At 43.8% G+C, this 24419-nt stretch overlaps 1 pseudogene; it reads left to right on the top strand.

Moving 5' to 3' along the window:
- The first annotated feature begins 4261 nt into the window (after positions 1-4261).
- Positions 4262-23979, top strand: LOC114476338 (nucleolysin TIA-1-like; annotated as a pseudogene).
- The last annotated feature ends 440 nt before the right edge of the window (positions 23980-24419 follow it).

Here is a 24419-nt window from a genome sequence, read left to right as displayed (position 1 = left end):
GATCTGAGGTAGATTTGATTAGAAATGTGTATTTTATTTCATACTTTATAAATATTAGAAAATGTATTGGTTTTTTTTTTGTGTTTTTGTTTATTTTTAGCAGCCAGTAATGTTCAGTTAGACTGGCTGAAATGTAGTTTGCATTGTTTGTGTTTGAATATTTCTCTGATTCATTTTAATAATGCTAGTAATGTTTAATCTGTTTACTTTGCACATGCTTAATTTTACACATTGATTAGTTTGTTAATATAGAGGGATTTCTCCTGCTATAAGGTTAAATGGCTTATTTTGACTCATAACTTACTGCACATACTCAACTGTTCAATAGTCCTTCTGTGTATAATTTACTGTGTGGAGGTTGGAGGAAACTACCAGTAGTTTACAATACTTCCAATAATTATTATTTGTATTGATAAGCCTCTTGTGGACAAGTGTTGACTGTGTTGTCCATTTCACATTAATAATAAATATATAACTAAAAATAAAGCAGTGCTGTACATGTTGAGTGAGATACAGCGATCACTGCACAAATTGATTATTCATACAGTAAAAGCTGTTTTATTATATTGTTTAATTGTGACCGTTACCAGCCTCCATAAGGGGGGGGTTATTGTTGACAATAACAAAGTTGTTATTGTCAACCATAGCGCCATCCTGGACCTACAAGACCAGGCAGGTAGATGGACTGGGAGACTGTAGAACGGTTGAAATGTACAACTAAATGAATGTCCAAATATGTTTCAGTTCAAAAAGTGCTTTAAAGATTTGATATTTATAATGTGATGAAATATATATTTTTTTAAATCACTGTATACTAACCTATTTCTTCATTCATTAAATTACTTTTTTGTTTTAGGTTTTTTCCCTGACAGGGCTGGAACGCAAGGTTGGGTCCAGAGCTGGGAAGAACCTCCGGGTTTGGTCCCAGACTGGGCCGAACTTCTGGGTTTGATCCCGACCTGCGACCTAACTCCAGAAGACACAGAAGAACCAGAAGACACAGAAGAACCTGAGGAGGACCTTCCTGAGTGAACTACGTTTTACCTCGACGAGGTGACCCCTGAGGAGTCTGCTTCCTCAGCCTCCAGTGACTCTGAAGATGAAGGTGAGTATTCCCAGGAGTCACCACTTGGACGCAGTGTCTCCAGGAAGAGGTATGTAGACGGTTCTGAGGAACCTGCATCGTCCGACTCTGACAGTCACTGTGAGCCTGGGACGAAGAGGCCGAGACGGGACGACAGCTCTGACTCATCTTAGAGTCATCTGTGCTTTTCCTTTTCCTGCTCCTCTCCATCTATGAGCAGAGTTCCCCGTTTGTACCCGGCTTCCACAGCTAGTCCTTGCATCTGGTGGGATTAGTTCAGCCTTTGGCTACTTTGACACAAACCAAGGCTGTCCATTTGAGTGTCCATGTGTGTTTGTCCAGTGCGTCTTGTACCTGGGCTCTTTTGTAAATAGTTGTTTCAGGTAAGTTGGCCTTTGCGTCTTGCGGGACGACTGATGTCCCAGGCAATGACTGGTACCAGTACTTTTTTAAATGGTATGGATTTTATTTTTTGTTTCTTTATGACTGACCACAGTCGGAGTGGTTGTCCTGTCACTGTTATGAAAACATGCATAATATATTAGGCTGAGTTAGGTTAGAATGAAGAATTAGAGATAACCTTTTTAATCCCAGCAAGTGAGGACAGGAGGAGACATCAACAGAGGACAGAGACTAAAGAATACTTCTTTATCAACCACAACAATGTAAGTAAAAATACTGAAGACACGTTTACTGTAAAAATAAACTTGATGTTATAATAATGCTTGTAAAATGTTAAACAGGAGCACCAGCATCCACAGCTGCCTGAGGAGGAAACATCAGCAGAAAGCAAAACAATTAATGTAAGTAAAGTCTCTCCTTGGCACAAAAATACACTGAACTAATGTTTAATGTAAAAATAGAGGTGATTTTATACTAATGCCTGTAAAATGTTGGACTGGAACAACGGCATCCACTGATGGAGGATGAGGATGATGAAGATGGAGGACAGGAGCACCAGTATCCACAGCATCCTGAGGAGGAAACACCAACAGAGGACAGAAAGACTTCTATTAACCAAAACAATGTAAGCAAAATGACTACACGTTTAATAAAAAAATATGTTGATGTTACGCAATACTAATGCCTGTAAAATGTCAGACAGGAGTGCCAGCATCCACTGATGGAGGAGGAGGATGAAGATGGAGGACAGGAGCACCAGCATCCACAGCATCCTGAGGAGGAAACATCAGCAGAGGACAGAAAGACTTCTATTAACCAAAACAATCAATGTAAGTAAAGCCTCTCATTTACACAGAACAAATCTGAACACGTTTAATGTAAAAATAAAGATGACTTTTATACTAATGACTGTGAATTGTCTTGTTTGATTGCAGAGTTTTGCTTCAGAGGAGAATCAGACAGTTCCAGCTGTTCGTCACCAGCACTGCAGTGTTTACACAGACTGCTTTGGTTTCAACTTTCTACAAAAAACTGTTGATCTTTCAACTCACTTTCCATCAGAATCCAAGCTCCTCATCATCACTGGGATGTTTCTTCATCAGTTCTTCATACAGACTGACACAGCTCACACATGGAGAAGATGATTTATGGAATATGACATGTAGACTTTTCCTTTTCTCAACAGTGTGATGCATACATCCCAACCCAAATTTCATGTATTTTTTAGCTTAACTTGAGCCAATTTCTGTCAATAAATTGCTAATGTATTATTATTATTATTATTATTATTATTATTATTATTATTATAACTGTTACTATTATTATTTTACACCAGGTTGTTGTCATGGTTCATGTTGATTTATTGATGATTTACAATCTAATGGTTCCCAGTGCTCTCCAAGTAGGTGTGACGTGGACATCTGCACACATGTAATGGTTTATAAATGAATGCACTCGTTAATGTGTGTAGTTATGTGTGCTAAGCATAACTACATACATGTATAATAAAATGTTATTTCTTGTCTATACAGTGTCTGTGAATATTTATTAGTGGAGTACCTATACCAGGCTTAACTAACTACATTCATCCATGAACCCTCACCAATTCATTTGATTTAATTTAATTTTGAACATAAACACAACAGCAGTGTATTTACTACAATGAAAATGCTAATAATAGTAATTCAGAAAACTTATCAAACAAAGCAAAGTGAGAAAAAATTATTAAAATCCTGCACGTGAAGCCTGTACATGTTCAAAAAGGAGGAGGAAGTAGAAACTTATATGATCCTAACCCTTATACTAACAAATAACTTTGGGCTTTAAAGTGAGGCAGTAACAAAGCTTTACTTCACTAAATTTGGCCCTCAAAGAGTTGTACATTTCAAAATGTGACCCCATGCTGTGAACAATTCTTGGTGAGAACCTTGATTATGTTATAAATATATATATATACATATGTTCATATTCCTTCTACTATAGGATGTTTTATGTTCTGTCTTATTTATTTGTTGTTTCAAGGGGTTCTTACAGAAAAAAAATAAATAAATAAACAAATAAATACCAAAAGCAGAAACAAATCTATTAGGAGTAAATATTTTTTTTAAATATAATTTCAAATAATCAAGACACATTAGTCCTTCAGGATTTTAATTTTTGTTAGCTTGTTTAAAATAACTTAGTTGGTTTAAAATATGGCATTAAAGAATTGTTTCTTGTTCTGTTTTGATTGTTAAAAAAAAATCATTATTTGCTTTTAGTCTTGGAATTTTATTTTTTAATAACTTTGCACGGTTTAATGTAGTTTAAACTAAGAATTTGAACTTGTGCTCGCCGTTTTGCTTCTTTTTTACTTTAAATGTGTTGTGTCTTTGTTTATTTGGTTTGTGTTAACTCTCGTCTGTGTTTCAGGGATTCCTGTTTGTGGCTCCACCCCTCAGTGATGTCTGTGTGCTTGGCTGGTGAATGATTAGCTCCCTCGTGTTTTCACCCAGGTGTGGCCCATTCCCAATCAGGCCTCCTCCACTATTTAGCTGAGTGTCTGGACACAGTATGGGCGGGATCATTGTGTGTGTATGATGTCAGGTTAGTTGTCTCCTTCCGTGTTTCTGGTCTTGCTCCCTGTTCCTACTCCCCTGTTTTTTGGATTTAAGTTTGGATTTTGGATTTTGTATTTTTGAAATAAACATGGACTGGTTCCAAGAACGGTATTCCTGCATCCTGCCTCCATCTTTCCCTGCATTTGGGTTCACACCAACACCCAATCATGACAGAATGATCCCGCCACAAGTGGACCCAGCAGAGATCGATTTGGCTGAGATGGACATGGCCGAAAGGACTGCCTACTGGCAGAGCTACCTGCTGGAGGCAAGGGAAGATCTGTTGTATGGATGGGAGGACGAGCCTGTTAGGGATCCCTACTGGGGAACTCGACTGGCTTTGGGAGGACCCCGGAGCCTACAACGAGGTAAAGGTCGGTCTAGAAGGAAGGGTCAGCCCCGCCTGTCTCCTAGCTCCCAGGCTAGCGTTCCTGTGTCTCCTAGCTCCCAGGCTAGCGTTCCTGTGTCTCCTAGCTCCCAGGCTAGCGTTCCTGTGTCTCCTAGCTCCCAGGCTAGCGTTCCTGTGTCTCCTAGCTCCCAGGCTAGCGTTCCTGTGTCTCCTAGCTCCCAGGCTAGCGTTCCTGTGTCTCCTAGCTCCCAGGCTAGCGTTCCTGTGTCTCCTAGCTGTCAGGCTAGCGTTCCTGTGTCTCCTAGCTGTCAGGCTAGCGTTCCTGTGTCCCCTAGCTGTCAGGCTAGCGTTTCAGTCCCGGCTCCCCGCACCCGGCCGCCGCCTGCCCAGCCGCCAGTCCCGGCTCCCCGCACCCGGCCGCCCCCTGCCCAGCCGCCAGTCCCGGCTCCCCGCACCCGGCCGCCGCCTGCCCAGCCGCCAGTCCCGGCTCCCCGCACCCGGCCGCCGCCTGCCCAGCCGCCAGTCCCGGCTCCCCGCACCCGGCCGCCGCCTGCCCAGCCGCCAGTCCCGGCTCCCCGCACCCGGCCGCCGCCTGCCCAGCCGCCAGTCCCGGCTCCCCGCACCCGGCCGCCGCCTGCCCAGCCGCCAGTCCCGGCTCCCCGCACCCGGCCGCCGCCTGCCCAGCCGCCAGTCCCGGCTCCCCGCACCCGGCCGCCGCCTGCCCAGCCGCCAGTCCCGGCTCCCCGCACCCGGCCGCCGCCTGCCCAGCCGCCAGTCCCGGCTCCCCGCACCCGGCCGCCGCCTGCCCAGCCGCCAGTCCCGGCTCCCCGCACCCGGCCGCCGCCTGCCCAGCCGCCAGTCCGGCTCCCCGCACCCGGCCGCCGCCTGCCCAGCCGCCAGTCCCGGCTCCCCGCACCCGGCCGCCGCCTGCCCAGCCGCCAGTCCCGGCTCCCCGCACCCGGCCGCCGCCTGCCCAGCCGCCAGTCCCGGCTCCCCGCACCAGGCCGCCGCCGTCGCCGCCAGTGCCGGCTCCCCGCACCAGGCCGCCGCCGTCGCCGCCAGTGCCGGCTCCCCGCACCAGGCCGCCAACGTCGCCGCCAGTGCCGGCTCCCCGCACCAGGCCGCCAACGTCGCCGCCAGTGCCGGCTCCCCGCACCAGGCCGCCAACGTCGCCGCCAGTGCCGGCTCCCCGCACCAGGCCGCCAACGTCGCCGCCAGTGCCGGCTCCCCGCACCAGGCCGCCAACTCCCAGCTTTCCTGTCCCGTCTTCGCCCGGCCCGCCGGAGGTCTTCCCGCCTGTCCCGTCTTCGCCCGGCCCGCCGGAGGTCTTCCCGCCTGTCCCGTCTTCGCCCGGCCCGCCGGAGGTCTTCCCGCCTGTCCCGTCTTCGCCCGGCCCGCCGGAGGTCTTCCCGCCTGAGCCCGGCCCGTCGGAGGTCTTCCCGCCTGAGCCCGGCCCGCCGGAGGTCTTCCCGCCTGTCCCGTCTGAGCGCTCTTCGCCGGAGGTCTTCCCGCCTGCCCCGTCTGAGCGCTCTTCGCCGGAGGTCTTCCCGCCTGCTTCGCCGGCTCCGCCTCAAGGGAGGCCGCCGGACTCCTGGTCCCCTGCTTCGCCGACTCCGCCTCAGGGGTGGCCGCCGGACTCCTGGCCCCCTGCTTCGCCGGCTCCGCCTCAGGGGAGGCCGCCGGACTCCTGGCCCCCTGATTCGCCGGCTCCGCCTCATGGGAGGCTGCCTGAGCTTGGTTTCGACCCTCCTCCTGGCCCCCGTCCACCCACCCTGGTTTGGTGTTTGGGTGGTTAGGTTTTGTTTTTGGAGCGTTTGGAACCCGCTCCTTAAGGGGGGGGTTATGTTGTGTCTTTGTTTATTTGGTTTGTGTTAACTCTCGTCTGTGTTTCAGGGATTCCTGTTTGTGGCTCCACCCCTCAGTGATGTCTGTGTGCTTGGCTGGTGAATGATTAGCTCCCTCGTGTTTTCACCCAGGTGTGGCCCATTCCCAATCAGGCCTCCTCCACTATTTAGCTGAGTGTCTGGACACAGTATGGGCGGGATCATTGTGTGTGTATGATGTCAGGTTAGTTGTCTCCTTCCGTGTTTCTGGTCTTGCTCCCTGTTCCTACTCCCCTGTTTTTTGGATTTAAGTTTGGATTTTGTATTTTGTATTTTTGAAATAAACATGGACTGGTTCCAAGAACGGTATTCCTGCATCCTGCCTCCATCTTTCCCTGCATTTGGGTCCTCAGCAACAGCTCACCGTGACAAAATGAGCCCAAAAAGTTATTGAATTATCATGTTTGACTTTTTTTGTTGTTATAAATACTGTAATTTCTCATTAAATGCACTAGGTGACAGCAGATCTCATTATATCCTCAAAGGTTTGCAGTGATTCTGTAAAAAAAAAAAATTGTTTGGGTCTCAATCCAAAAACACAGGAACCTCATCAGCGAGAGAGATACTATATATACTTTTCTTAATTGAAAGTGTTCCAAAGTGTCAAATAAAAAAGATCCACAGTGCTTCTAACACCGACAAGGGCAACTTGTGGCTCAGGGGCCACACTTTTTGATTAAAAATAATTGGTTAAACAAACCATCCATCAAAGATAACTGGACGGATATGTTCTTCTATAACCCCAACATCTCCCCACTCATCAGTGAGTCGATCCATGTTGTATTTTTTATGCATTTTGCGTAATTGTGTCGTACCAGACTCCATTGAAACTCCTGCTAAAATAAGCTAACATTAGCCTTGGAACACGCAAGGCTAGTTTGACCATTTGCACTTTTATTTAAATAATCATTTTACTTTGTAATTTATTACCAAAGCCAAATTGTTTATTAGACAGTATTATATCAAGATAATACTAAGCTTTTTGTAGTTTTGACAATTTCTGTTACTTTTTGAAATAAATGCCCAAGTGGCTATGTGGTTTTGAATAGGCTTCGACCTATTGAATGAATTAGATATAGTTGTGCAACAACAATTAATTATTTAAAGAACATGTTGAAGACGTGCATGTTTATGATATGGCTTAGCTTTACAGCTAATGATTTTTTATTTAAAAGTGCACTTTATTTATTTATTTTTAACTGTGAATGTATATAATGAAGCTTCAAATTGATTACCTTGATATGGATTTTTCTGCTGTGATTTATAGCATGTATTTATAAATGTTTATTAATTTAACAATAACCAATTGTTTAAGGGTGCTAAGGTTAATTTATTTTCTACTTTAAAAGGTACTTAAGCTAATTTTATCAGCTTTTTGACTAATTGCTGTTGGCCTCATTTTATAGGTCAGGTTTTTGTTAGTTCTGGATCACCTACCACTCTCAACCACTAGATGGCGACCCATCACCCAACCAGTAGGGGTAGGAATATCTGATCTTTTTGTTTCCTCCGACACTCGGATCTGGGGGATTTTTTTTGTTTTGTATTTCTTTCCCCAATGCAAAAGAACTTTGCGAAACTCTTCGCATTCCAACTCTGCAAAATCAAACAAACTGAACTGAGACACACCAAAGGAAACAAACTATGAACTGAACTTTGACTACTGAGTTCTGAAGTAAGAAAATATTGTCTTTGTGTTTTGTAATTGTATTTTTTGTTTGTTTATTGATTATCTCTAATTATTGATAGCAACTAAATAACATATATATACAATATATACTAACTCCTAATATCTTCAATATATATACTAAAATGAAATTCTTTTGTCTGTGGCAATTATTTACACACCTTGGCTCAACAGCCGGTACTTTTTCTGTTTACCCTATTTGAAGTCAGTTCCTTAGCCCCTAGTGCGTTACATTTGGCTAGCCAGCCAGGAGCCTTGCTGTGTGAATTTTTTTTTTTTGGTCTGAAAATTTTGAAAAAAGTCAATTATGGATTTTGTTGTGAAATCTGGGATTAATATTTAACACGCAGTCCTTATCACTGGTGTTTCCAACAATAGTGCTGATGAAGAAGTTCTTGATTGGTTGTGAGTTTACGGTACCCTCAAAATTATTTTGCCCGTTGATGATCCAACAAGCACTTTTAATAAAATCCTGATTGCTGAGTTAAAAGAAGAGTTCATTTTCTGATAAAACTGTTTCTACCTTATAAATACACTTTCAGTTCAGCTGCTGACCGCATGTACTGTGTCACTGCTCTTGCTACTGAGTACGCCGCCACAGCGGGACGCAGCCCACCCACCCCGATTACATAAGAAATTTCAAGTAAATTGAGGACATACTCAAAACATTGATGGGTCAGATCCAACATTTGTTATTAAGTGGAGCAAATAATGGAAATGATATTGGAAATGATGATGATAACAATGATAATACAGCTCCTGTCTAAAACACAGATGTAGCTGTACCTCAGCCCTGTCAACTACCCCCTCAACTGGGGGCACGACCTCGACAAAGTCATCCAACTGGACCCACGGGGACTGGTGTCTCACCAAGAGTTTCCCTCTCTCAACAAGATTTTAATCCTCCGGAAGTACAGAGAGTCATTGTTGAACATTTCGTCCGAAATACTGACCTGAGTGTTCTTGCTTCTCTCCGTCTCAGCTCGTTTTCTGGCAGAATTCCAAAGCAAAGTAATGAAGTGGATTATGAGTCGTGGCGAACACAAATTGATTTGCTGCTTGCTGACCCAAATCTGTCTGCTCTACACATCACCAGACACATCATTGAGAGCCTGCTGACGCCCGCTGCCGACTCGGTCAAAGGCTTGGGCCCTGACACTCTGCCTGCTGCCATGTTACGTGTACTGGATTCAGCTTTTGGAACGGTACAAGATGGTGAGGAGTTGTACGTCCAATACCTGAGCATCTTGCAGAATCCAGTTCCGTTTTCAATGAGGAGTTTAAAGAACTGAAACTGAAACTGAAAAAGCAAATGCAACAGCCCCAGTGCCAGATGTCTGCCTTCTTGTCTGCACAGAAAAGTCCAGCACAGCCCAAACTAGCACCACGCCAGCCTAGTTGCCCTTTGCTCCAGTCTGTAGTCAAACCAAAGCCATGGTACTGCTCAACTGTGGTGAAGATGGCTGTATTTCCTCCTCCTGCACAAAGGCCACCAAGCCAAGTCTGGTCGAGCAAAAGAAAAAAACAGCTTCGCCAAAAACAGCAAACATGGACCAGCAAGAACACTCAGTTAAACTTAAAGCAGCTTATGTGATGGGACACTCAGGAGCTGCCACCACTGTCAGTCCCAAGAATCCGCACAGTTTACCAGCCCTGCCAAGAGGTCGTGTGGGAACAAAGAACACTGGGTAAATCCAAATCAAAGGGAACCACTTCAACTGTCTTCTCAATACTGGCTCCCAGGTCACTACGGTGACCTGAGTAATTCTGTGTATTACTGTTGTCATTTTGTTCATTTTTGTAGTAGTTTTGTGTGTTTTTGGAGTATTTTCTGTGTTTTTCTCGTCTTTTACTTTATTTTCCTGCAATTTTGTATTTTGTAATGTTTCTTGCTCTTGTTTTGTGTATTTTTCTGTCATTTTGTACATTTACTTTGGGGGCTGCATAAAATTAGACCACATTTTTCTGTTTAGCTTTCTTAATTTTGGTTTAGTTTCAAACCTTATGCTCTACGAAGGCGTCTCCTCTTTGACTGCAGCTGAGTGCTGCGTGACAAAAACAGTGTGTGTAACTCTGCCCCCTCCTCCCTTTGCTCAGCGTAGAGAGCGATAACACACACGTTGATCAGGAGCTGGCTCCCGTTGTTCACGTCTCAGAGCCGTTTCGTTAGCGACTGACGCATCATTATTATCCGAGTCATTTCTCTGAGTGAGCTATACATGGTGTGGCGTGTTAGCGTGTGAACAGGTTAAAATGCGTGTCTCACACCCAATGCGTAAGATTTGAGAGCTTTCCTACTGCTGTCTTGCACACAGGTGACTTGCTTTGTCACTTAGTGAAGCTACAGGTGATACTTCCAGGCCCTAATTAGCTCAGTGACACAGTGGATGGTCTGTGCAGTGCAGTCCGTTACTCTTATAAAGGTGACTTTGTGTCATATTTGCTAAAGTTGTCACTATGTAAGGACAGCCTTACGTGAAACTAGTAGTTTGTGTGAAAAAAAAGGCTCATTGAGTCGTGCCTGCAGCTCCTTCTGCCTTTGACAAATTGCCAGAATGCACCGCGACCGAGCAAAAAGAACCAATTAGAGCCAGGATCTTTTTTTTAGTGTATGGTCTGGAGGAGTAGGAGATGGAACTGGTGACTTTTCAGGTAATTCCTGCTGTTTGATTTACATTATGTTTGATTTGTAATTGTTACACTAGAACTCTGCAGTGCATGTGTTGTTCGTCTGCGCGCTACTCTCACTGCAGCCTCAGTGTGGGCTGCTGTGACACTGTGTTGTTGCTGCTGATAGATTGGTGTGTGCACATTGAGAGAGAAGTGCAGCATTAATATGCTTTTAACAGTGCATGTTATATTACTGTGATGTTGCTGTCGGGCTAATGTTAGCTTGTTAGCTCTTCTGAGGGAGGTACTTTGGAGGCAGGACAAGAGAGCAGCGGGGAGGGAGGGATCTGAAAGTTGCGGACTGCACCTTTAAATAGTTGTGGATTAATGATGTGATTGACTTATTGATTTGACTAATCATTGCAGCTGTATAATTCCTATGATGAGATTAGGTTTTAAACAAATGTACTGCAGAGTGGAATACACATTAGAATGCCACCTTTTTTTTCATCTTCCTACTTACAATTGCCTAATTTTGGCTAAAATTGTCTGGCCCTGATCATTGTGTCATTTCGTTTACTTGTGTATAGACCCATGCCACATGACCTCACAGGTCACGTGACATATACGGCCCTCCGCCATGATGGAAGAACAAGCCACCGTAGGAAACGTTTTAGCGAAGCAGAGAGCTCACAGCGATAGTAAACTTTTGTGCTGTGTTTGAGTGTTTTAACACGGCGGGGACTGGAGTACACAAGTCTTTCTTCGGGAAGTTAAATTAAAACTAAATTAACTAAATTGTTTTATTTGCATTGATCCAAGTGTGCAGATCTATTTTTTATTCAAATTTATGTAATCCATAAAATGGTTCAGATTCTGAAAAACCAGCATTGCACACTCATATTTACAGATTAATTATGAAAAATTTGCCTTCTTACCCTGGATTTAACCACATGGAGTCCATTATGAATAAAAGCAGCTACTTCACAAATCCAGCCACAAACAAAATGGTTGTAAACTTCCAATCCCTTGAAACTTTTCATGTGGTCCATTGTCTATCAGCTAGATGTAAAGGTGAGGTAGAAAGGTAGTTCACAATGTCAGGATAAGTTACTCCCGGGAATTAAGAGACATCTTCATTCCATTTGTCAACAGGAACGTTGTCGGGGTCATTCCCACCGATCAGACCCAGTTTCTTCTTGTACTGACTTCTCTCAGCTTCTGAGTGTCAACATAATCTGTGGCCTCCAATATATTGAGGCCAAACGGAGACGACCTTCGACAATTGTTTAGCACATGTGCTGCTTTCAACGGATAGGATCAAGAGGAAATCCTATGGTCAGAATGGAAAAGAAAAACATATGTGAGGTGTAGAGAAAGTGAGTGGGAATCCAATCTGACTACTATACTATACTAGTCAGTATTAAACTAAACTTCCAGTCCAGATTTAGCTCCAAGTCTGTGTCTTCTAGCAGCTTATACCCATGAAGAGCTCTTTTACCTTCTCTGCCATTGCTTTGTTAGTGTTGATGAGTCGCCTAAAGACAGATTTCCTTTTTGGACGATCTTTCTCAGGAACGCTCCTGTCCATGCTGAGCATTGTATATAACAGATGTATTTTCTACTGAAGCAAATTCATTCTTCTCCCTTAGTTGTTTGAGTTGGAGTTCAAGGTTCTCTCGCTCTTTTGTGGCCTGAACGCATTGGGCTTGAATGTCATCGTCTTTAGTCTGCAGAAAGAGAAATAATTTAATAAAATCAAAAATGTATTTTTAATCAGTAATTTTTTTCAGGCTACACCACATGGGGTTCCTCTGTTGTGCACTGTTCTTAAAATCAACTCAGTTTTTACAGTGAATGTAAACATACTCCACCTGGTCTGCTCTGTCTGCCCCTTCTCTGCAGGAGGTTAAGGTCAACTGGGCCACGACGCCAACCAGCCAGAAGAAAGACACAAGCAGTAAGTACGAGTGCATCACAAAGGGTGGTTGGTGGTGGTGGGGAGGTGTGTAACGTGACGCACGACGACAAGTCCTACATATAGAAATAAGATGAGAGGTAAAATCCTGGTCGCAGTGTGAGGGAATTGACTGTTTTTAATCTTTCTCAGCTCACTTTCACGTCTTTGTTGGAGACCTCAGCCCAGAAATCACCACAGAAGACGTCAAAGCTGCCTTTGGTCCCTTTGGCAGGATATCGTAAGTGTCTGACTATAAGAAATACAAACAAGTGTGTTCCTCCATGTTCATTAGCCTCTGATGTTTCAGCGTGCTCCTCAGATTCACAAGGAATTCATTTTGTCCACAGAGACGCTTGTGTGGTGAAAGACATGGCCACAGGGAAATCAAGAGGCTACGGCTTTGTTTCCTTCTTTAACAAATGGGTACGTCCGCTTGTCTTGTTTTAAATATTACAGCGTGTGGCAGACAATGAAGAAAATAAAAACAAATTAAAGTTAGAAATGCCCCAAAAATGAGCAGAATCAGGCTGAAATGAAAATGATGAGCTTGGTTTTTTTTTTTTAAAGCAGAGTAAATCTAAAGTTGTTTACAGAATAAATGATTTTGTAATGGGGAAAGACATTAAATCAGTCCTAAAAAAGTTCCCACGCTGTTTGTTCACCACCTTGTTTGCACAAGTGTTTGAAATGAGGACAATCTGCTGACACTTTGATTTACTGTATCAGCTGCTCTACACTTGAGATGCTATTAGCATTGGCCTCATGTTTGTCAAGGTTGACGTGTGGAGCAGCTAAGCAGGCCTCTTAAATCCCACGGTGCTACTGTAATGTTTCCCAAAGCCGTCCACAACGCGTGGCTGAGGCTTCATTTAAGGTTGGACAAGCACGCCCCCCCCCCCCCCCCCAACCCCCCACCCTGCTCTTTATCTCAGTGATGGGCTGAGCCATTATCCTAAAGCAGTGCTTCTCAAACTTTTTGGCCCCAAGTACCCCTTTTTTTTGCCTTTGAATCCAAGTACCCCCTTATGTATGACAACTAAATTTTGCTCAGAATTCTGTGAAAAAACAACGATGGAGCATAGTAATGGAATGAATGAGTGATGACGCACATTTTAAAGAATCTCTTTTCATAAATAAGTGAATGAAACAGTATTTAGTGTTTCAGGAATAGATTTATTTTTATAGTTTTTATCATTTACGGTACTGATGTGGGACCAAGACTGACCTTTGTATATTCAGTTTGTTGTAATCAAGATCATTTTGTGTTTTTGTGGCATTTTGTGTATTTTGTTGTCTGTTCTTTTTATTTTTCCCTTATTTTGTGTGTTTTTGTGATTGTTTTTGTGTGTTGTTGATATGATTAAAATGATTCTCTCTCTGTGTTTTTGGTGTCGTTTTCTATGTTTTTTATTTTGTTGTGATCTTGTGTATTTTACTCTCATTTGGTGTCTTTGTTTTCGTTTTGTGTGTTGCTGGTAATTGTAAGTATTTTAGTCTCTTAGTGTGTGTTTTTGGTGTCACTTTGTATTTTGTTTTTGTTTTGTCAGTTTTTTATTATTCAGTTTAATTTTCTCTTATTTTGTGTGTTTTTGTTTTGTTTTTGTCGTTTTGTGAGTTGCTGGTAAAATTCAGTATAAAACCCCATATTTTTAATGCTCTTATTTGTTCATTTTCCTCTCTCTCTCTCTCAAGTACCCCCTGTAGTGCCATCGTGTACCCCATTTGAGAAACACTGTCCTAAATGAGTCTGAGCTGGCAGTATTTGACTGTTTTAAATTTCTGCCAGCTGAGAGCCAGAGGATTGTGCACTACTTTGTGTATATAAATATATATATATCTATATATACTGTATATATTCCGAAAACACAGTACAAACATCCCCATCTTCAAAAAGCTTTTGTTTGCATTCTTGTCTCAAACCTAGTGTTACTAACACTGTTTATGTTCTAACATTTCATTATATTCTCCTGCTGCTCACTGTGTTCCTCCAGGATGCAGAGAACGCCATTCAGCACGAGGGCGGTCAGTGGTTAGGAGGCAGACAGATTCGAACAAACTGGGCCACAAGAAAACCACCTTTGAAAGTGAGCTCTCGCTGCTTTGCTAAATGCTTGGTTGATGTTGAGTTCTTGAGTTGGAGTATTAACAACATTGCTTTTGTTATTGGCTGCTAGGTAACTCTAAGCACCTTTCCTTTGATGAAGTAGTGAACCAGTCCAGCCCCAGTAACTGTACTGTGTATTGTGGAGGAGTAAGCTCAGGACTGACAGGTTCTACTCATACAGTGTGATGTGATTCTTGTATATAAATAGATGTAGATTTTAGATGAAAGAAAAGTTGTTTTCTGAAGGGTAAAAAAAAAAAAACTGATTTAAAGTGACTTCAGTTGCCTAATGACATCTAAAAAACTATTAGAAGTTTCTGTGGTTTTTCATTTAAACCAGTTACCATTAAAGTAGAAATGTTTATAGCAGAGAAGGTGGGGTTAATTCCGATGCGCATAGGCTAATTAAATACATTTCTGCATGTAAACGCATTAAGGTAAATTAGGGATGTTGGTGTGTATACAATTCTAGATGACTGCCTGAAAATGCATTTTTTATTGATTTCTAAGTGATGTAATAATGTATCAGCAGTGTGGTAAGGATGACCGGCAGCGGAGGGGACAGACAGACTCGAGAGTAGAAATACGTTTCAAGCTTTTTCTATTTATTTTTCTTCCTTGTCAGGTGCAATATATTTACAGTGAAACCCCCAAAACAGAAAACCAAAAACTTGAGCAAAACAAAAAGAAAAGGGCATTGAGATGCCAGGCTATATTTTTTCAAATCCTGAACATGGACTTTACCCTCTGTTTGTTGCCATCAGTTTAACAGGTCTGCTCACTCAGGGTCCTCTCCAGCAACTGAGGCTGTGCTCCCTTTATAGGCAGCCTCTAACTGTAACTCCTCCCACAGACAAACCAAACCCCATCTAAAATCAATTAACTCAATAACAAACCAAATAATCATACAAGCAACACACAAAACAACAAACCTTAATTACTCAATCATACATAATAACTTCATGTACATTAATTTACCTTAAATGTTTTTAAAATCCATAACAAACAAAAATTACACAAACACCCCTGTACAAATGGTTTGACCCAACACCAGCCCACCAAACACCCCTATTTACATGAGTTGGTTTCGTCCCTCTGGTTTCCTGAAAATGGAAGTGCTCCTGTGACCATGGTGGTGAGTTTGCTGCTAACCAACAAACACATATGCTGGTAGGCCTTTCCCTGCATAGATGCTGAGGTCAGTAACTAACTGTGGTTACTGTGTGAGCGTCACGGCTCACTCCGTGACATTTCCCCCCCCTTCTCGAGATGCCCCCTGTGGCACTCTGGAGAGAAAGTCTGCGGTGCAATTCAATTTCCCCGAACGGTACAACACCTGAAAGTCAAAAGGCTGTATAGCCAAGAACCACCTGGTTATACGTGCATTTGTGTCTCTCATACGCCCCAACCATGACAGTGCCTTGTGGTCCGTTTCCAATACAAACTTACGACCCATCAGGTAATACCTGAAAGAGTCCAAGGACCACTTGATTGCCAGGCACTCCTTCCCAATGGTGGAGTAGTTACACTCCCTTGGTAGGAGTTTGCGACTAATATAAGCCACAGGGCGTAGCTGTCCATGGCTCACCTGCAGCAGCACAGCGCCCAAGCCTCGCTCTGATGCATCCGTCTGAAGTGTAAATGTCTCATCAAAGTTGGGACTGATCAGCACCGGCTCCTGGCATAAAGAGTTTTTTAGTGCCCAAAAGGCTGTTTCACAGTCCTCAGTCCAAATAACCTTGTTGGGCTGCTTCTTCCGTGTCAGTTCAGTCAGTACCAGCGCTACTTCTGAAAAGTTTGGGATGAAGCGTCTATACCAACCCACCAACCCCAAAAACGAGCGTACCTGCTTCTTGGTGGTAGGTCGCTCTGCAGACATGATGGCTTCCACCTTGCCCACTTGAGGCCGGATGACACCCCGACCCAATATGTAGCCGAGGTAAGAAGTCTCTTCCTTTGCCAAGGTGCACTTATTGGGGTGAATGGTCAGGCCTGCCTCTTTTATCAAAGACAGGATATGACCGAGGTGACGTAAATGTTCCTCCCAGCTGGTACTGTACACAACAATATCATCCAAGTAGGCAGCTGCAAAGCCCTCCGTCCCCCTGAGGACTCTGTCCATTAACCGCTGGAAGGTAGCGGGTGCCCCATGCAATCCAAAAGGAAGTACAGTGAACTGGAAATGCCCAAATGGTGTCCTAAAAGCGGTCAGCTCTTTACTGTCCTCCGCCAATGGCACCTGCCAGTACCCTTTGCAAAAGTCCAGCGTGCTCAGGTACTTTGCTTTGCCGAGGCGCTCAACCAGATCATCCACCCTCGGCATGGGGTAGGGGTCAAACTTTGCCTGGGTGTTGACCTTCCTGAAGTCCAGGCAAAAGCGCAGGCCTCCATCCTTTTTTGGGACCAGAATGATGGGACTGCTCCACTCACTACTCGAGGGCTCAATTACCCCCAACTCCTGCATCATGTCGAGTTCCCCCTTCAATATTGGAAGAAGACGTTCAGGAACTCTGTAGCATGGCTGTCGAACTGGCCCCCGGTCCGTCAGCACAACGCGGTGCTCCACCAGCGTTGTCCTTCCTGGCCGCTCCATGAAGAGATCATCAGGCAGGATGTTGTGAAGCTCACTCCGCTGAGCATCTGGCAGGTGACTCAGGTCTAGCTCCGTCCTCCCTTCCTGGCCCGGCAGGTACTGCTCACTGCAATCATCCTCTTCCTGGACCGCCCGGATAAGCATTGCTACTGATGTGGCTGCAGGCTCCGGTCTGTCGTTCCACACCTTCAGCATGTTGACATGGAACACCTGGTGCTGCTTCCGACGATCAGGCATATCAATTTCATAAGTCACTGGCCCCATTTTCCTTGATACGACGTACGGACCCTGCCATTTTGCAAGTAATTTGTTGTCAGAGCTGGGCAGCAACAGCAGCACTCGATCACCTGGCTGGAATGTGCGGGAACGGGCTGCACGGTCGTACCAAGACTGCTGCTTCTTCTGGGCCTCCCGCAGGTTCTGCTGTGCCAGTCCCGCTGCTGTTGAGAGCTTCTCCCTCATCTTCATCACAAACGAGATGACATCCATCTTGTTCGGCATCTCTCCCTCCCAAGATTCTCTGAGGACGTCCAGTGGCCCACGAACATGATGTGCGTACAGGAGCTCAAACGGTGAGAAGCCTGTGGATGCCTGCGGAACTTCTCTGTATGCAAACATCAGGTATGGCAACCACTGGTCCCAGTCTTTAGCATTCTCTGAAACAAACTTCTTGAGCATGCTGATCAGAGTCTGATTGAACCTTTCGACAAGTCCGTCAGTCTGTGGGTGGTATGGGGTCGTTCTGATGCGTTTGATACCTAAGAGGTTGTAAACCTGCCTGAGAGTGCGACTCATGAAGTTTGGGCCTTGATCTGTTAACACCTCCCGGGGAATACCCACTCTTGAAAAGAACTGGAGCATAGCAGTGGCAACATGTTTTGCCGTTATGTCACGTAAGGGGAAAGTCTCTGGGTATCTCGTGGCATAATCACAAATTACCAAAATAAATCTATTCCCCGCCTTACTCCTCTCCAAGGGACCCACTATGTCCACCCCAATTCTCTCAAATGGAGTGTCTAAAACTGGTAGGGGAATCAAAGGGGCTGGAGCAAGAGCTTTCCCACCTGTCTTCTGGCATTGGGGACAAGACTTGCAAAAGTTTTTAACATCCTCATACAGGCCTGGCCAATGGAACCTCTTGCTGATTCTTTGTAAAGTCTTCATGCAAGCTAGATGGCCCGCCCATGGGATTGAGTGTCCAAGTTCTAAAACTTCCTGTCTATTCTTTTTAGGAACAATCAGTTGGAGACCTTCTTCACTCTTCCGATATAAAAGATTGTTCTCCACTACATATTTATCCCTGCCCAGCAAAGAATAATTATCTGAACTATCTGCAGTTCTCTTAAAGCAAGGGACAAGTGTGGCATCCTGACGTTGTTCCTCTGCTAAGTCTGTACTGAACACTAACTCTATGTCAGTTATACCTGGGTGTGTCGCATCAGTGTTTGGCTGCATGTTGGCATGCTCTATCATCTCACCAACATCCTTCCTGCGCTTCTCACAACGCGTCTCCCTTGGCTGTCTAGACTCAACCGGGACATCAGCCTCAAAGTAAGGCAATTCTGAGAGGTGTGATTGCTGTTCTGTTTTAGCTTGGGCTCTGGTAACTACACCACACCAAGCTGTATTACCCACCAGCTCTGGTAATAAGGGAAAGTCTTGCCCTAACAGCACTGGATAGGGTAACTTTGGCACCACTCCCACTCTTAGAAGAAAGGTCTGGTCACTAACTCTCACATACACATCTGCCGTATCGTACTCTGTCCTATCCCCATGCACACAGCAAACTTCAACAGTTTCACCAAAATTACATTCCTTGGGAGAAATTATCTCTGCTTCAACCAATGACTGAGAACATCCTGTGTCTATGAGGGCTGTAACTGGTTTACCATTAAGTTCTATGGTGATGATGGGATCTTTAAATTGGCAGATTTTTAGGGGTGGGGAGGGGCTGGGCACATAGCAGAGATTACTATATTTTGACTTTCGAAGAGGGCAAGCTGGACTCTTGTGACCTTCCCTGCCACACTCAAAACAGACTAAGGGTTTGGGCCTGTTCAGGGAGGGGGTTGGAGCTTTGCTTTTATGATTAAATCTAGCATCAGAGCCATCCCTACCAACACCATCAGACTTACCCCAGGCCTGCTTGTTGATCACCCCAGCGTAGCGATAGGTCCTTGGGCCCCTGTGCGCCGCCACAAAGTTTTCCACCAGCTTGGCTGCCTCTGCTGCTGTCGCTGGACTGTGCTCTTTCACCCAGATCTTTAATTCAGGATAGAGGACACGCAGATACTGTTCCAGCACCATCTTCTCCATCAGGCCTTCTTTAGTGCACTGCTCGAACCTGGTCCATTTGCAGAAGAGGTCTTTGAGGCGAATGTAAAGTTCTTGCGGTGTCTCTGTTGGGCTGGTCTCCATGGCACGGAACTGTAGGCGATAAGTCTCTGAGTTTATTTCGTACTTTTTCAGCACAGCTTCTTTGAGCAGGTCATAATCTGTTGTGTTGTCTGGGTCCATAGCCACAAATGCACTGCGTGCTTTGCCTGTCAGCAGCGGAATCAAGTGAATGGCCCACTCTTCCTTCCACCACTCATACACCCCTGCGAGGCGCTCATAAGTGGTCAAGTAGTGCTCAATATTGTCAGAGTCCTCAAGCTTGGCCATCTTTAGCTCGTAGGCCCGACCCCTGGGGTTAACTGCTGGCGGCTCTGGCGTTGCGGGGCGGGATGGAGGTGGTTGAGGTATCCTTGCTCTCTCTCTGGTCGCTTCCAAGTCCAATTGTAGCTGAACCACCTGATGGTTGAGAACCTGGAACTGCTTGGCTTGTCTGGTTGACTCCTTCTCCATCCGCTCATCTCTGGCTCGCTGGACCTCCATGAAAGACTCAAACATTTTTCCAAGGTGACTAAGTGCTTCACCTGCAGTTGGTTGCCCACTGACCTCTGTCACCTCAGCAGCGCTCTCTTCAGGTCTTTTCTTCCTGGTCTCCATTTTTTTTTTTTTTTTTTTTTTTCTCTATTATTGCCTGTCCTTCTTCAGTCCACCTCCTTCATCCCACTTCTGACACCAAATGTGGTAAGGATGACCGGCAGCGGAGGGGACAGACAGACTCGAGAGTAGAAATACGTTTCAAGCTTTTTCTATTTATTTTTCTTCCTTGTCAGGTGCAATATATTTACAGTGAAACCCCCAAAACAGAAAACCAAAAACTTGAGCAAAACAAAAAGAAAAGGGCATTGAGATGCAGGCTATATTTTTTCAAATCCTGAACATGGACTTTACCCTCTGTTTGTTGCCATCAGTTTAACAGGTCTGCTCACTCAGGGTCCTCTCCAGCAACTGAGGCTGTGCTCCCTTTATAGGCAGCCTCTTAACTGTAACTCCTCCCACAGACAAACCAAACCCCATCTAAAATCAATTAACTCAATAACAAACCAAATAATCATACAAGCAACACACAAAACAACAAACCTAATTACTCAATCATACATAATAACTTCATGTACATTAATTTACCTTAAATGTTTTTAAATCCATAACAAACAAAAATTACACAAACACCCCTGTACAAATGGTTTGACCCAACACCAGCCCACCAAACACCCCTATTTACATGAGTTGGTTTCGTCCCTCTGGTTTCCTGAAAATGGAAGTGCTCCTGTGACCGTGGTGGTGAGTTTGCTGCTAACCAACAAACACATATGCTGGTAGGCCTTTCCCTGCATAGATGCTGAGGTCAGTAACTAACTGTGGTTACTGTGTGAGCGTCACGGCTCACTCCGTGACAAGCAGCATTAGGGCTTGGTGGTATGTATGTATATCACTGTATTTTTCTAAATTCTAATGATTTTACGGTAAATTTTTAATTTTTTTTCATGTATAATCGGTGTTCACAGCATTTGTTTTACTGGTTGAGAATCAGAATCAGGTTTATTTTGTCGAGTATTTAAAAAAAAAAAAACAGCACATAGAATTTGACTTGATAGTCGGTGCACGGAACAAAAACACAAGCTAGCAGCAATGATGATAATAGTGATAAATATAAGGATAAGGGATAAATAAAGAATAGAGGATAAATATAAGAGAGTAGTAGATTGAGTTAATTCCACACTAGTAGTAATACGAGTTTGCAACAGCAGCCCAATGGCTCTTTGTCACGCTAGCTTACCTTTAGCATTAGCTTGATTTCTAGCTTTAAATGCTGCATACTCAGTGGTGTGGTGATTTGTTATGGTGAATAAGGTAGCGTTTTGTTAGCAGCTCCAACAGGACTTATTTCTTCATTATAAGAATTACAAATTGCAATCCTTTGCTCTCTTTTTTTTGTGTGCATTACCTCCAACATGCTAATCCAACCATGCCTCCTTGTCCGTGAGTGTTGTTCTCCAGGCACATGCTCACATGCAGCTTCAGAGCTTATAATTGTGTCTTTCTTATCCATTCCCACCGCAAATAACACCAGAGCGCTACTGTTTACATTCCTATTTAGAAGTGTAACTTTGAAAAGGTTCTGAACGTTCTGAAAGTTTTGTAATCAAATACAGCAGTATATTAAAAATTCCTATCATAACAAAAATGTATACCGCTATTCGGTATGAACCAGCTATACAGCTCAATCCTAAGCAGCATATCTTCATATAAATGTGTGATACTGCAATATAAAGCAACCAATAAATGATTAATGTCTGGGAGGGAAAAGCACAAACTGCGGCGCATTTAAAGCTACTTGCGGATACACACGCCTACATAAAGCTACTCTGTTGTTAGACAATGGTGGCTCGGGAAAAAACTTGCACTGTTTGGAAATATTTTCCGCTAAAGAGTGACAAAGTTTAATGGAAACTGTGCAAAACTTTCAGGCTATAATTCAACAGCAGCTGGACGTCGGCATACATGCTAATCACAGTTAGCTTTGCATCCCACAGCTTTGTTTGGGAACAATGTCATGATGTCAGGTTAGAGAATATTTTTCTATCAACAAGTTTACTCATCTAAATGAAGAGACGACGGTGTGAGGTGTGCGCGCACGTGAAAAGTTGCGAGTGTATTTTTTTGGAGGTGTTTGTAAATCTGACGTATAATAATTACCTGCTAACGATTACATGGCAGCTCCGTTTGTATCATGAAGTAGTCAAAGCTTTACTTTGTATTCATTAACAGGAGGATTTTCCACACTTCTTTCATTCTCCATTTCCTTGTTGAATTCAAATGTAATGATTGAAAAATGTAATTTAGAGCTGAACATGATGTCTATGACTCCATGGATATGTTTTTCAATTTTCTGTCATTGTCTCCTTCCCACAGAGCAACTCATGAGGCAGACCTTTTCTCCTTTTGGACAAATCATGGAAGTGCGAGTATTGCCGGATAAAGGCTATTCATTTGTGAGGTATGACGAACACATTTATTTCATTTTTCTTTGAAAATTCATTTCGTGCTGCTTGCATAGAGGTGCACGTTTAGAAGCTCAATAAGTCCTGGAAAAATGATTTTTCCTTTGTTTGCAGAAAAAACATTTCTTACATGCCTCGTTTGTTTCCAGGTTTAACTCGCACGAGTCGGCAGCGCACGCCATCGTCTCTGTGAATGGCTCTTCAGTAGAGGGTCACATGGTCAAATGCTACTGGGGGAAAGAGACTGCAGATATGATGAGCTCCATGCCGCAGATGTCCATGCCACAGGTGAGGACATCGTCCACTGCTTTTTATTTCATACCAGCTCATAAACACTAACATTAGTCACTTTCACTCATTCTCAGCACAGCATCATCAGTAGAAGATTTATAGCCATTGATGTATTAACACTTAATTAAAACATTTATCTAACGGTGCTCTTTTAATATTCTCTAAGTAGTTTAATCACAATACCAGTGTTAATTTTGTGGCCCAAAAGTTTTCATCAGCTAATTTTTTATCAAGTGACAATAACTAGACTATGACCAATTTAAATAAATGTAGACGACTATATCTAACAGATTTAGTCAACAAAAACCTTAAAGGATCTAAATCATCCTATTTTAGACCTTCCAAAGTCAACTACAGCCACATATGGTTTAGTAGTGTGGAATGTTAGAAAAGGTTTGATCAAGTGATGTCACTCAAACAGAGAACAATAGTCAGCAACAGTAGGGATGAGAAAAACTGACCCATTTATTATTAATCAATTGGTAACATCATTTTTAACCTTCAACATAATATCTACAGTATTCTACAATTGAATAAAAATAAATAAAAGATGAATTGGGAAAAAAAAAAAATCAGAAAATCTGGAATTTTTAATCTGATATCCGATTCTCGTTTTCAGGCCAATATCGGACCGATATCGGATCGGGACACCCCTAAAAAACATTGCCATTGTTTAGCCTTAATGCTGAAATTGCGTTGATACAAAATTATGATTGTATTTTCAGCTGATTATAGAATGTGCTGATGAGAAATTTAGGTTTACGTACAATTTAGTAGAAACGAGCAGTGAACATTTTAGGGTAACTTAGTTCAGATGTTGATAATTGTGATGTCTTCTTTAAATCACACCTTTCTACCGAGCAGCAGAACAAGATGGGCTTCGCTCCGGCTCAGCCTTACGGCCAGTGGGGCCAGTGGTACGGTAACGGGCCACAAATCGGTTAGTATGTCGCCAATGGTTGGCAGGTCCCCACCTACGGAGTGTACAGCCAGAACTGGAACCAGCAGGGTTTAAGTAAGTAGCACAATGTGCAAAGAGCTCCTCTTCCTCCACCATCACCCGAGTCTGACTGCTTTCAAGGCCCGGGCAGCAATTGCCATATCTGGCCACAAGAGGGAGCCATGTGACCTCTGTCCTCCATCCTCACCTCCCCATCCTCCCTCTGCTCTTCAATGTTTGCTCATCCTGAGAAGATTGTGAGACGAGGACACAAAACAATCTGAACTGAAGCGGTCGGCTATACTTACGGTGTCTTTGACATGTGAAAGCTTTTCTGTCCAGATGTTTTTTGTATTAGAACACTTCCCAAAACTTGGAGAAAACCCTTTTTTGGATTTAAATTCTTGTTTAGTTTGAAGTCTTGACGCGACTAAACTCAGTTAACTGGGATGCTTGCTAAGGAGGGATTTGCTGTATGTAGACCTTTAAGGCTCATTCTGTTTGCTTTCATCTGTGTGAAATT

The sequence above is a fragment of the Gouania willdenowi genome, chromosome 15 (assembly GCF_900634775.1).
Source record: "Gouania willdenowi chromosome 15, fGouWil2.1, whole genome shotgun sequence".
Classification (NCBI taxonomy): domain Eukaryota; kingdom Metazoa; phylum Chordata; class Actinopteri; order Blenniiformes; family Gobiesocidae; genus Gouania; species Gouania willdenowi.
This window is presented reverse-complemented; position numbering and strand designations above follow the sequence as displayed.